The sequence below is a fragment of the Artibeus jamaicensis genome, unplaced genomic scaffold (genome assembly GCF_021234435.1).
Source record: "Artibeus jamaicensis isolate MK-2021 breed Jamaican fruit bat unplaced genomic scaffold, CSHL_Jam_final contig_482, whole genome shotgun sequence".
Lineage (NCBI taxonomy): Eukaryota > Metazoa > Chordata > Mammalia > Chiroptera > Phyllostomidae > Artibeus > Artibeus jamaicensis.
The window spans coordinates 14,512,410-14,527,759 of record NW_026521857.1 but is presented as its reverse complement, the minus strand read 5'-3'; the positions used below and the strand labels follow the sequence as shown (position 1 = coordinate 14,527,759).

The 15,350-nt window shown below is 36.9% G+C and overlaps 1 protein-coding gene across 6 annotated transcripts in view; it reads left to right on the top strand.

The window, feature by feature from the left end:
* Positions 1–15,350, top strand: part of MTF2 (metal response element binding transcription factor 2) — an 81,036-nt gene that overhangs the window by 19,362 nt on the left and 46,324 nt on the right. The window lies entirely within an intron of this gene.

The window sequence follows — 15,350 nt, the reverse complement described above, 5'->3', positions numbered from 1 at the left end:
TGATTTAATACATGCAAAGTACTTAGAACAATGGCAAATATTTGTTAGATATTTTTAGTTGTTATTTTTAGTATTACATTTCTCATACAGTTGGGCTTAAAAATTCCCTCATTAAAAAATATAATTTGCTTAGTATTTTTTGAACATTGAAATCTTCGTGTATCTTGAAATAAAACCTTCCGGACAAGATGGAGGGAGATGTCAGTAGATGCACTTTGCCTCCTCACACAACCAAAAGAACAACAAACTTAAAAACCAGAACCGCCAGAAAATCAAACTATATGGAAGTCCAACAACCAAGGAGTTAAAGAAGAAGCATTCATCCAGACCAGTAGGAGGGGTGGAGATGGGCAGCCAGGGAAGAGAAGACACTCAGTAAAGCGGCAGCTGGAGGACCCACATTTGCATGTGGATAAACTGAGAGGAACAACTGGGAAGAGAGACAGACCATCTAACCCAGGATTCCAGTGCAGGGAAATAAAAGCCTCAAAACCTCTAGCTGTAAAAACCTCTAGGGGTTGAAGTGGTGGGAGAAACTTCACGCCTCACAGGAGAGTTTTTAGGAGGGACCCACAGGGTTGTAGAACATACGCAAACCCAGCCACCTGGGAATCAGCACCAGAAGGGCCCAATTTGATGGTGGGTAGCAGGGGAAGTGAATGAAAGCAGCATAAGAGCCGAGCAACTGGCATTGTTCCCTCTGACCCCTCCCCACATATAGTGCCATAATGCAGCAACATAGGTTGCCCCATCCTGGAGAATACTAAGGCTCTGCTCCTTACAATGTAACAGGAGTGCCAGCACAAAGAAATATGGCCCAAATGAAAGAACAGATCAAAACTCCAAAAATAGAACTAAGCAATGAAGAGATATCCAACCTATCAGATGCAGACTTCAAAGCACTGGTAATCAGGATGCTCACAGAAATGATTATGGTCACAAAATAGAGGGAAAAGTAAGGGCTATGCAGAGTGAAATAAAGGAAAATGTTCAGGGAACCAACAGTGATGGGAAGGAAACCGGGACTCAAATCATTGATTTGGAGCAGAAGGATTCAGAAATACACATTCAACCAAAACAGAATGAAGAAACAAAAAAATGAGGAGAGGCATAGGAACCTCTGGGACAATTTTAAGCATTCCAACATCCAAATCATAGGGCTGCAGGAGAAGAGGAAGAACAAGAAATTGAAAACTTATTTGAAAAAATAATGAGGAGAACTTCCCCAGTCTGGCCAAGGAAATAATAGACTTCCAGAAAATCCAGGAAGCTCAGAGTCCCAAAGAAGTTGGACCCAAGGAAGCAAACACCAAGACATGTCATAATTACATTACCCAAGATCAGAGACAAGGAGATAATCTTAAAAGCAGCGAGAGAAAAAGGATACAGTTACCTACAAAGGAGTTCCCATAAGATTGTCAGCTGATTTCTCAAAGGAAACCTTGCAGGTAAGAAAGGGTTGGAAAGACATTCCAAGTCATGAAAGGCAAGGACTTATATCCAAAATTACTTTATCCAGCAAAGCTATCATTTAGAATGGAAGGGCAGATAAGTGCTTCCCTCCCAGATAAGTTCAAGTTAGAGGAGTTCATCATCACCAAATCCTTATTATGTGAAGTGTTAACGGGACTTGGATATCTAAGAAAAGGAAGATCACAATTATCGACAGTAGAAATACCACAAACTCACAACTCTCGACAACTGAACCAAAAAAAAAAGCTAAGCAAACAACTAGAACAGGAACACACAAATGGAGATCACATGGAGGATTATCAGTGACGAGTGGGGAGAATAGGTTAATAGATGCAGGGAATAAGAAGCATAATGGGTAGGTGCAAAATAGACAGGGGGAGGTTAAGAGTAGTATAAGAAATAGAGAAGCCAAAGAACTGTATGTACAACCCATGGGCATGAACTAAGGTGGGGGGGAATACTATTGGGCAGGGTGTATAGGGCAAAGTGAGGAAGAAAAGGGACAACTGTAATAGCATAATCAATAAAATATACTTAAAAAAGAAAAAAAGTCTTCACATATCTTTCCCCTGTTCTGTAAAATATCTCAGTGTGTTTTCCCATACTTGGATGTCTGCCATATGATTTATCAGTTACATTGATTTTTTTCTTTTTTAAGAGATGCTACCTGGAGCTCTTCTGGAGTCCTTCTCTAATCTGGACTTGTTGCTCTCTGGACTTCTGCATAGATGTGGTGATCGCCTTCACTGTTTCCTTTGTTTTCAAGCTGTGTTGACAACCTTTCATCTCATGTCTGCCTTTTTTGTTTTTTGGTCTCTCCTGTCAGGCCAAAGAAAAGTATGCTTGAGCAAGAAATCTTTATAGACTTTATATGCCTGAAAATGTACCTACTTCACCCTTAGTATTGATTGATAATTTCATTGGCTTTAAAGTTGATTTTCACTCATCTTCCCTTTCACTTAGAATTTTGAGTGAATAGTTAGTTCCTGTCTTCTAACTTCTGGGTTTGATGTAATAATTTCTTTACTATTCTCAGTCCTGTGTGAGTTGCCTGTTTTTCTGAGTCTCATTGATTGTCTGTAATCTCTTCTCTTTCATAGGTGATTTTAGTTTTTGGAAAAGCCAGAAGTAGCAGGGAACCAAATTGGGTTGCAGAGGGGGCTGAGTGACTGGATAATTTGATGTTTCGTCAAAAAACTGCACAAGATGCGATTCACCGTAGGTGTGTTGTCGGTGATAAAGGTACCAATCACCAGTTGCTCATTCTGTGGTCTTCTGAATCATCCTAATAGTTTCCATGGAGGAATATTCAAACTTCATGCAAAATTTGATGCAGATTCTTCGCTCTACTCATTCAGTCATTTTGAGTGTGACTGCCAGACAGTACACATAGTTACTCAGTGGTGTTTGCTGTCCCCATTGATTGGTACAGTGAAGTCATCTTGTTCAAGCATACTCATTACAGTCTGCTCTCCTTGGCTGCCAGGTTACATCAGTGTTGTGCCAACCATTCTCATTATGTTAACAGTGGCTGCAATTTTTCCAAACAGACCTCGTAAATACTGCATTTTCTATATCCTTTTATCCATCGATGGACCACTAAGGTTGTTTGCATACCTTGGCTACTGTAAATAATGCTGTGAACAAAGGGGTGCATATATCTTTCAGAGTTAGTATTTTTGTTTTGGATAAGTATCCAGAAATAGATTTGCTAGACCACATGTAGTTTTGTTTTTATTATTATTTTTTCATCCTCACCCAAGGACATTTTTTTATTGCTTTTAGAGGGAGGGGAGAGAGAAGGGTGGGAGTGAGGAGAGACAGAAAATACCTATATTGTTTGAGACAGAGAGAAAATACCTATTGTTTGCCTTCTTGTACATGTCCTGACCGGGCGTCAAACCTGCAACCTGGGTATGTGCCCTGACAGGGATTCGACCCTATAACCTTTTGGTCTGTGGGACGATGCTACAATCAACTGATCCACTCCAGCCAGGGCTGTGTTTCTAATTTTAATTTTTTGAGGAACTTCCATACTGTTTTTCATAGTGGCTGTACCAGTTTACATGTCAACCAACAGTGCACAAGGGTTCCTTTTTCTCTACATCCTTACCAGCTGTTGTTGTTTGCTGGTTTGATGATGGCAGCCATTCTAACAGGTATGAGGTGATACTTCATTGTGGTTTTGATTTACCTTTCCCCAGTTAGTGAGGTTGGGCACCTATACACCTACCTCTTGGGCATCTGTAAGTCTTCTTTAGAAAAATGTCTATTAAAGTCTTCTACTTAATTGGATTGTTTAGGGATTTTTTTTGTTGTTGAGTTGTAAAAGTTCTTTATATATTTTTTGGTCATTAACCCCATACTAGATATGTGATTTGTAATATTTTCTCCCATTCAGGAGGTTGTCTTTTCATTTCATGGATGGTTCCCGTCTCTCTGTAGAAGATTTTTAGTTTGATATAGTCCCACTAGTTATTTTTTGCTTTCTTTGCCTTTGCTTGGTGTCAAATCCAAAAAAAATCATCAAGGAGCATACTGTCTATATTTTCTTCTAGGAGTTTTATGATTTCAGGTCTTATGTTCAAATCTTTAATCCATTTTGAGTTGATTTTTACATATGGTGTAAAATAGTGATCTAGTTTGATTCTTTTGCATGTGACTGTCCAGTTTTCCCCAGCACCATTTACTAAAGAGACCCTATTATATATTCTTGCCTTCTTTATCATAAATTAATTAACCATAGATGTGTGGATTTATTTCTGGGCTTTATTTTCCATTGGTCCATGCTTCATTATGTGCCAGTACCATGCTGTTTTGATTACTATAGCTTTGTAATATAGTTTGAAACCAGGAAATGTGATGCCTCCAACTTTTTTCTTTTTTCCCAAGATTTCTTTAGCTATTCAGGGTCTTTTGTGGTTACATCCAAATTTTAGAAGTGTTCTATTTCTGAAAAATATTCCTGGAATTTGTATAGGAATTACATTGAAATTATAAATTACTTTGGTTAATATGGACATTTTAACAGTGTTAGTTTTTCAGCCTGTGAGATGAGATAACTTTTTGTTTGTGTCTTCAGTTTCTTTCATCAGTCTTTTACAGTTTTCACTAGACAGGTCTTTTACCTCCTCGGGTAAATTTATTTATTTATTTTTATGCAGTTGTAAATGGGATCGTTTACTTAATGTCTCTTTCTGATTGTTACTAGTGTATAGCAACACAACTATATTTTTGTTTTACGGATTTTTTTTATTTTCGGAGGGAGAAAAAGAGGGAGAGAAATACCAATTTGTGGTTGCCTCTTATGTGCGTGCCCCCCCAGGGTCCTGGCTTGCAACCCAGGCATGTGCCCTCACTGGGAATCAAACTGATGACACTTTGGTTTGCAGTCTGGCCCTCATTCTACTGAGTAACAACCAGCCAGAGCAGATTTTTAGATATCGATTTTGTATCTTGCAAATTTTATTAGTTCTAACAGTTTTTTTGTTTGGAGTCTTTAAGGTTTTACATATATGTAAATATAAATAAAATACCATGTTATGTGCAGATAGTGACAGTTTTACTTCCTTTTTAAATTGGGATCTTCTTTTCTTCTGTAGTTGCTCTGACTAGGACTTTATTACTCTGTTAAATAAAAGTGGTGTGAGTGGGCTTTCTTGTAGTACTTCTGATCTTAGAGAAAAGCTTTCAGCTTCCTACCATTGAGTATGATGTTAGCTGTGGGCTTGTCATATATAGCCTTTATTATGTTGAGATATTTTCCCTCTGTATACCACTTTATTGAGTTTTTTATTATAAATGGATATTGAAGTTTGTCACTTTTTCTTTTCTGCATGGACTGAGATGATTATGATTTTTCTCCTTCATTTTCTTTTTTAAAAAATATATTTTATTGATTATGCTATTACAGTTATCTCATTTTCCCCCCTTCATTCCCTTCCACCCTGCACATCCTGTCCCACCCACATTCCCCCCCTTTAGTTCATGTCCATGTGTCATAAGTTCTTTAGCTTCTACATTTCTCACACTATTCTTGCCCTCCCCCTGTCTATTTTCTACATACCATCTATGCTACTTATTCTCTGTACCTTTTCTCCCTCTCTCCTCCTCCTCCCACTCCCCTGTTGCTAACCCTCCATGTGATCTCTATTTCTGTGGTTCTCTCCCTCTTCTAGTTGTTTGTTTATTTTGTTTTTGTTTTTGGTGTAGTTGATAATAATTGTGAGTTTGCTGTCATTTTACTGTACATGTTTTTTTATCTTCTTTTTCTTAAATACCTTTAACATTTCATATAATAAGGGCTTTAACATTTCATATAATAAGTGATGATGAAGTCCTTTAACTTGATCTTATCTGGGAAACACTTTATCTGCCCTTCCATTCTAAATGATAGCTTTGCTGGATAGAGCAATCTTGGATGTAGGTCCTTGCCTTTCATGACTCGGAATACTTCTTTCCATCCCCTTCTTGCCTGTAAGGTCTCTTTTGAGAAATCAGCTGACAGTCTTATAGGAACTCCTTTGTAGGTAATTGTCTCCTTTTCTCTTGCTGCTTTTAAGATTTTCTCCTTTTTCATGTTGGGTAATGTAATTATGATGTACCTTGGTGTGTTCCTCCTTGGGTCCAACTTCGTCGGGACTGACTGTTTGAGCTTCCTGGACTTCTTGGAAGTCTATTTCCTTTTCCAGATTGGGGAAGTTCTCCTTTATTATTTGTTCAAATAAGTTTTCCACTTGTTTCTCTTCCTCTTCTCTTTCTGGTACCCCTATAATTCAGATGTTGGAACATTTGAAGATGTCCTGGAGGTTCATAAGCCTCTCAATTTTTGGATTCTTGTTTCTTCATTCTTTTCTATTTGGTCATTTTTTTTCTTCCTTCTGGTCCACTCCATTGATTTGAGTCTCAGTTTTCTTCCCATCCCTGTTGGTTCCCTGTGCATTTTCCTTCATTTCACTTAGTGTAGCCTTCATTTTTTCATCTAATTTATGACCAAATATAACCAATTCTGTGAGCATCCTGATTACCAGTGTTTTGAACTGTGTATCTGTTAGGATGGCTATCTCCTCATGGCTTAGTTGTATTTTTTCTGGAGCTTTGATCTGTTCTCTCTCTCTCTCTCTCTCTCTCTCTCTCTCGTGTGTGTGTGTGTGTGTGTGTGTGTGTGTGTTTTGATGCACCTGTTATGTAGTGAGGGGTGGAGCCTTAGGTGTTCACGAGGGTGGGTCAACCCAGTGACTAGGTTTTGATGCTGTATGTGGGGTAGGGTCTGAGAGGGAACAGTGGTGCTTGCTCCACTTTCTGCTGGATTTCAGTCACTTACCCCACTTCCTACCAGCAAATGGGCCCTTCTGGTGCTGATTCTCTTGTGGGTGGGTTTGTGTACATTCTAGGGAGCTGTAGGTCTCTCCAAGGAATTCTCCTATGAGGCTGGGAGTTTCTCCTGGCACCTCAACCCTCACAGGTGTTTTCAATCAGTGGTTTGAGGCTTTATTTCCTTCCCTGGGGCCTGGGGTTTCACAGTCCCTCTCACTCCCCATTTATTTCTCTTGGTTTATCTGCATGGGAATGTGGACCCGCCTGGTCCACAATCCACCACCTCACTGGGTCTGCCATTCACCACCTTGCCACTAGTCCTCTCTGCCTGGCTGCTTGTTTCCTCCCCTCCTCCTGGTTTGGATGAATGTGTCGTCTTCAACTCCTTGGATGTTGGACTTCCATACAGTTTGGTTTTCTGTCAGTTGTGGTTGTTTTTTGTTTTTAAATTGTTGTTGTCCTTCTTTTGGTTGTGCGAGGAGGCAGAGTGTGTTTATCTATGCCTCTATCTTGGCCGGAAGTCCGAGATTTTTTATGTTTGTGTATGTAGGCATTTATTGATGTGAATTTCCCTCTTAGAACAGGTTTTGCTGTATCCTGAGTTTTCAATACTACAATACTAATTTTAATTTTACCCAAGATATTTTTTTAATTTCTTGTTTTATCTACTGGTTCTTCAGTAGCATGTTTAATCTCCATGTTTTTGTGAGTTTTCCAGTTTTCTTCTTGTAGTTGATTTCTAGTTTCAGACCATTTTGTTCACAAAACACTGTAATAATAGACACAGAAGATTGTTTCATATGAAGAGGGATGAATAGAGCAAGAGGATATAATATTTGTAATTATCTATGCACTCAAAAAGGAGCACCTAAATATATAAATATTAACAGACCTAAAGGGAAAAATAGGTAGAAATTACAATAATGCTAGGGGACTTTAATACCTGACTTTCATCAGTGGATAGGTTATCCATACATATAATCAGTAAGTAGACATTGGCCTTAAACGACATGTTAGAACAAATGGACTTAATAGGTATATACAGAACATTCCATCTAAAAGCAACAAAATACACAATCTTCTCTAGAATAGATCATATTTTAGACTTCAAAACAAGTCTTAATTTTTTTTAATAACTTGTTAGACTTATCTAAGTACTACTTTAGCTGCTTTTATGAGTTTTAATATGTGATATTTTGATAATATTCACTTCAGCATACTTGCTAATTTTCATCATGATTTCTTTGTCCCATGGGTTATTTAGGACTCTGTCTTGATTTTCAAACTTTTAAGTTATCCTTTTCTTGGATTTTTAGTCTTACACCGTTGCAGTTAAGAACATATGCAAAATGATTTTATACCTTGAAATTTGTTGATACTTGCTTTGTGATTCAGTATTTAGTCAATTTTTATAAATATTTTGTGAAACATACACCCTGCGATGAAGCATAAATAATTTAATCTTAATTTTTCATCATCAGTGCCAACTGCTGAATGTAATAGTATAGGAATATCAGGAAATTTGTATGGGAAAATTATTTTCAACATAAAATACCATATGTAGAAAAGTATTTGTCAGATGCGAGGGTAGAACTGAAGTAATTTTAGATACATAAATTCTCAGAATATTCACATACGTACTTCCTTTTATTAGCAAGCCATTGCTTCAGCAAAATAGTATATGATGCAGAATACAGAGTAATAAGGAGAACTTTGAAGGTGACAAGGGCTAGACTACAGGGCAATAATCCAGATTGGTACAGGAACATGGAGAGCTCTAGAAGCATGTTGCTTGTGAAAAAAAGAAAGGTTTGAAATGATCCTTGACAATTTGAAACAAGGGAACAATAAAGGGACACATTGATAAAGAGCTCTGGGAAAAATAAAAAGTGAGTAAGAAAAGATGTTTAATAAGGTTATGCCATTTAGCTTCTGCTAGTAAATCATTGATTATTGTGTTCCTAACATTCTTGGCTCTGTGTTAGGTACTTGGAAAATAATGATAAACAAAATGGGACAGTCATTTTCCCTCTCTGAATACAAATTATTAGAAGATGGGGAGTAAAGATAAGTAAATGGGCTAATGGGACACAGTGTGAGAAGTATAATGATGGGAGAACTATAGCAAACCAAGAGAACATCTAACTTGAACTTGGTGGATGGATCTCAATCAAGAAAGGAACCTTAAGAAGGAAGGTCTAACTGAGTCTTTGCCTACCAAAATCTTGGGCTTTGAAGGTAGAGACTTTGACTGTTTTAAAGGGAAAACAGTTAACCTGAAAGTGAATTGAAATTCTTCCAGGACTTACAGAGAAATTATACTATGTCAGATCCTTAACTCATGTTTTTAAATATTAGCCTGATAGTAGTCCTCAGAGATTATCTAAGATAGATGAAATAAACTGTCCATGGTCTCCACATGTAATGTTCAGGTAGTTTCCTTGTTAGTTGGGGGAATAAAGTGGGGATTGGGTAGGGAAGGGGGGAAAAGCCATATTATTTGAATTATACATTCAATTCCCAAGTTCTTGAGTCAGGTTCATATTTATTATGGGAGTCAACCAAGAAGGAAGAGCTTTGTCCGGGCATTGTCTTTCAAGATGGATATCAGTTGCAGTTATGAAGAAAATACTTCACTAATAATAATAGCATTATAGATAGCAAGGGTTTATCTCTGTGTGTTGTCAAATAGGAAAAGCAGACAGCAAATAGTGATGATAGTAGTGACTATTCTTGAGATAGTGACTTAACTATTCTGCTACTCCTGTAATGTGTACTGTGAGGAGGGGATGTATTGAATGAATCAAATCTTAGAAACATTGGAAAAAGTATACAAGTCTGTGATAGGATATGTTCAAATTCCCTAGTTTTCAAGTTTCCACTTTAACCTACCAATCATCTTAACATACCCACTTGAATATATTTAATATACATCCTGCATATGTGTGTGTCCTTGCAACATGTATGGGTTATATGCATGTTTTCAGTTTGCATAGATGGTAATTGTGGTCTAAATTTTGTCCTGCTTCTGTTTTCATCAACACATTTGCAAGCTCTTTTATGTTTCAGAATGTGTGCTTCACTTCGAAAATCACAATAATATTCTACATTTTCTGGAGTTCATTTGTGTGTGTGTGTGTGTGCTGTAAGTTGGTGATACAGTTTCTTCTTTAAGTTGGCCAGTTTCCCAAATACAATTTACTAAATAGTGCATCCTTTCTCTACTGATTTGTGTTATCACTTTTATCATTTATCAACATCCCATAAATCTGTTTTGGAGATACCTATTTCTATTGCATTGCTTTTTTAAAAAAAAATTCTATTTCACTTTTTCCAATTTCCTGTCCATTTTTTAAAAGATTTTATTTATTTATTTATTTTTAGAGAAAGGGAGAGAAATGTCAGTGTGTGGTTGCCTCTCGGGAGCCCCCGACTAGGGACCTGGCCCGCAACCCAGATATTCCCTGGCTGAATTAAACCGGCAACCTTTTGCTTCATAGTCTGATGCTCAGTCCACTGAGTCACACCAGCCAGAGCTATTGCATTACTTTTATTGTCTGTTTGCTTTTTTTCTAGAAGTTTTCCTCTAGAATCTGTCACAGTGTCTGATAGGGCAAGTATATTCTTTGTTCTTTTAAAAGCTGACTGAGGTAGTCTATAGACTTTTCATTTAATTTTATAAAATATTTGCTTAAAAGAATCCTGCTGGAATTAATTGGAATTTTATTAAACTTCTGTGGTAAAATTATCTGCCAAATACATAGAATTTAACTTGAATCAACTCCATTGATAGAAGCAAGAGTATTCTAGATGCTTTTAACATCCTATAAAATTAAAAGGTATGCACTAGAGGTTTAATACATGTTGGGAAAATGAGGGAGCATCTTACATAACCCCACAGCAGACGTAGGGAGTATAGAGCTTAAGGAAAGGGCATTGTGGGCCAGTTCCTTTGTTTTGGTTTTCTGTTTAAATTTTCTTTGGTCTGACCTCTTAATCAGGAAAGGATGCCTATCCCGGATGCAATATGAGTAGCTTTGTAGCTACTGACCAAAGTAAACTGGGCACACAGAAATACTGATTCCTGCCCTGGCTGGTGTTCCTCAGTGGATTGAGTGTGGGCTCTGAACCAAAGGGTCACTGGTTTGATCCCCAGTCAGGGCACATGCCTGGGTTGTGGGCCAGGTCCCCAGTAGGGAGCTTATGAGAGGCAACTACACATTGTTATTTCTTTCCCTCTCTTTCTCCTTTCCTTCCCCTCCCTCTAAAAATATATAAATGAAATCTTAAAAAAAAAAAAAAGGAAGAAAGAAATACTGATTCCCTTATCAAAAAGTCTATTTATCACAGTGATTTTACAGTGTATGTACTGGGGAAAATATTTCTAACAAGTATAGTAATACGTTATTGTTTATAATATATAAAATGCTCTTGAAGATTATGAAACAGATTAACATTTTAGTTTATAAAACAGGCAAAGAATATCAACCACAGTTTCCAGAATATGTACAAATTGTTACCAATTCTATGAAAAAAAAATGCTTCTACAATAATAGAAATGCAGATAGAAACTGCGTGTGTGTGTGTGTGTGTGTGTGTGTGTGTGAAGTTGCAAAAGGATAATAACTCATTGTCAGTGAATGTGTGGGCCATCAAGTTTACTCTCAGTGTGAGTGAGAATGTTAATTGGTACTTTTTTTGGAGATTGATTTGACGATATTTATCACATTAAAATATATACATAATATGGGTTAAGGGGAAATGGAGTCTTTAAACAAAACAGTATTGGCCATGAGATCATTGAAATTGGACGGTGAATACCGGATGGTTCGTTTTAATTGTTTTATCTACTTTTGCATATATTTGTAATTTTTTCAATAAAAAGAAAAAATGTACATATTCTTTGATTTACTAATTATTCTCTATGAATATATATTATATAGTAGTTGGAACACTTAAACATAGGATGTGAAAGAATGAAATTTATATTATTGTTTGTAATAGTGAAATATTGGGAATATCCTGAATGTTCTTTAGTTAGATAATAGTTTTAAACTAGCTTAGCAGTTGATGAGATTATCTTATATACTTTTATATGTATACAGGTGGACATTACATTGTCAAAGATACATTGTTGTATGAGAAAAGTTACAGAATAGTATATAATCTACTTTTTGTTAAAATAGATATGTCAGTTATATCTATGTATGTAGTATGTACATAAGAAAAATCAGAAGTTTAACAGTTTTATTTTGTGGGAGGAGGTAGAATAGGAAATATTCACTTTGACTATGTATTTCTATATTATATATTTTTTCATGTTTACCTTGAAATCACAAAGGAAAGAATAAATTCGAACATTAGAAAAATTAGCTTGACTTCTAATAAAGGTGACATTCTAGAGAGGAGGGAAGTTATCAGTGACATTAATGGAGGGCGAAACCTTAGGGAGATGTGTACAGTATTTATCCTAGCTGTGTTATATGCATTGTTTATTTACCCTTTTCTTTTTTGCTTTTCTGTAAAATTTCTTAGGGCAGAGAAGTTTTAAAAGAGAATAATACTTTCACAAATAGCTTTATTAATGCAGTTTTATATTTGACTTCTGTTCTTCATGTTTATTTATACGGATAAAGAATTGGTGTGTATCTGCCTTAGAATGTAAATTAGAATTTGTTGCTTACTCAAAACAGAACAGATTATTTGTGCATGCAGTTATTTTTAGAAGAAATTTAACTCTTTAAATACAATTTTTTCTTGAATTAATCCTGAACTTTATAAATTCCATTTAACCTGCTTATTATGTAGTACACACTATGCAGAACATTGAGACACATCTGTAAATAAGAGTAAGAGAAACACATGCACTGTTTTTGATGTGTTGTTTGCTTCAGGAATGGTAGTATGTGTTGCAGTGTGCTTCAGACTAAATGGGCAACACTAGGAGTAGAGAGAGTTATGTGTGCCTAACTTGGCTGCAGAAATTCGTGCATGGGAGGGAAGAAATAGGAACACAAGGAATCAAGAGAATTTTAGTTGTCTTTACCCTATAAATTCTTGAAAATATTTAAGCATAGTGGAATGTCAATGGAAAGATGCCAGTGGAAAGATTTATTGAAGGCCGGCTCCGGCCTATAATTATATAACCTCGGTCAGTTTCTTTAATCTGCTTTCTTACAGTTACAGTTTCTTTTTTTTTTTTTAAAGATTTTATTTATTTATCTTTAGAGGGGAAGGGAAGGAGAGAGAGAGAGAGAGAGAAACATCAATGTATGGTTGCCTTTCGTGCGTCCCCTGCTGGGAACTGGCCTGCAGGGAACCCGCCTACAACCCTGGCATGTGCAACCCTGGCATGTGCCCTGACTGGGAATTGAACCGCGATAGTCTGGTTCCCAGGCCTGCGCTCAATCCACTGAGCTACACCAGCCAGGGCCAGTTTCTTTTTTTAATTGTTGTTCAAGTACAGTTGTCTCCATTTTCACCCTCCTACTCATCATCCCTAACTCTAACCCTCCAACCTACACCCTTTGGCTTTGTCCATGTGTCCTTTATACATATTCCTTGTTGGCCTTTCCCCTATTATCCCATTATCCCTTCCTCTCTAGTTACCGTTAATTTCTTCTGTATATGTAAAAAGGGATCTGTGAAGTCAGCATTTGTAATAATGTCTCTGTAGCATTGTTTTGAGTATTAAGTTATTTTTGTTCCCCTGCCACAGTAAATGGCTCATAATAGGAACTCAAAATGACCTGTGAAAAATAAATATGCAGAATGCTTAATGCATAGTTGAGCACATAATAAGAATTTAGTAACTTTTCTCCAGAGGTTCAGCTGTGTATGGAGGGGAAGAATAAGAAGGTGGTAGTGGAGGGGGCATAAGGAATCAAGGGTAACTATAAGATTGGGTATCACTGAACATTAGGGCAGAAACACTAGGAGACGAAAACGTAAGGAAATGTTTGTTTAAGGATATACTGTGCAACGAGAGTAATACAGTGGGAAGTAATGTGGAGACAGACCTGCCATCATGAAAAAGGGAGAGAATTTGTAGAAGCAATAGCAGAGCATGTGAAACTAACTGGGAATATTTGCATTTTAATTTTTGTACATCTTCCATTCTCTAGAATTGGTAGACTCTAGGTCCTAGTAGTCACCCTGACATTCTATTGAGGTCATTTCTCACCCATAATTATGTTGCTCAGGCCTTGGTTCATTTCTTTAACTTGAAACAAAAATCCCTCAACCACTGGATTTATAATAAGCTTTTTAGAAAGTTGTAATTTTAATATCATGATTTGAAGGCATTAAATTGTTTTCAGTGTCTGGAGAAAGAAGGTTCTCAGCCTGGCATTGAGCATTCCTGATGATAGAATTCACTGTAGTGATTCATCGGACATTTTTACTCACCTCTAGCACCTATCTTGTTAGACTTCTAAATCTTTTAACCCCTCTGGTCATAGTACTAAAGTGCCTTTTCCTCACAGCTATGTCAATATTATATGGCAATATATATATATTTTTATTTATATCATTGGTTCTGAGAGTCAGGGGATATACAATGTCAAAACTGGTTTCATTATAATACTAAGATGTTACTTGCCTTTACCACTGTTTCAGCATTTGTACAGATGGTATGAAAACAATGTGTTGTCACCCTGGCTGGTGAGTGCGGGCCTTCGAACCAAGGGATTGCAGTTCAATTCCCAGTCAGGGCACATGCGTGGGTTACGGGCCAGTTCCCAGCAGGGGACACACAAGAGGCAACCATATATTGATATTTCTCTCCCCCTCTTCTTCCCTTCCCCTCTAAAGATAAATAAATAAAATCTTTTTTTTTTTAAGAAAACAATGTGTTGTCAGACTCCTGTGTACCTTAGCATGAAACAAGTCAATGGCATCAAACTGCAACTAGTATACTTCATAGTGAGAGAAAAGTAACCCTCAGTCTCTACTTTTTGAAGGTCAAGGTCAAATATTTCAACTTGGTCAAGGCTTCATCATCGTCAACATGTTGTTTTCCTAAGCAGAGTTTTTGTAATGTGATCTCATAGAGCCTCTCTCAAACCTATTGCTGTGTTCATCTCATCATATTGTAATTATTGATTAAGTGTCACTCTTCCACAAATTACCATGAACTTAGCCAGGAGATGTGTCATTTACTCATTTGTGTGCTATTTTTTGGTTATTACGATAAAGTTCACCGAAACTGCAAAAAAAATCAATTCGGTAGTGATTTCCTGTAGCAAGGTCATGACTACCCTTTCAATGAATTGAATATACTCAGCTTCCCCCAAATCATTGATTAATTATATTAATCGGTGTGTTTAATTATATGTGGCATAATCATTTTTTATCTTTTTCAAGTGCTTATGAAATTTTGCCATGTAACTTTTTAGTTTGCCTAAACCCACTTTTGAGATTCAAAGCATCCTTTGCTGATGACCATGGCCCCTCCACTTGCACTTAGAGCTGTTGTTTTGATGATAGCTGCCATTATTATCTTGGAGTGGTTGTTGAATCCTGGCCTTGCCTCAGATAGGCTCTGAATGAATATTGAGAAC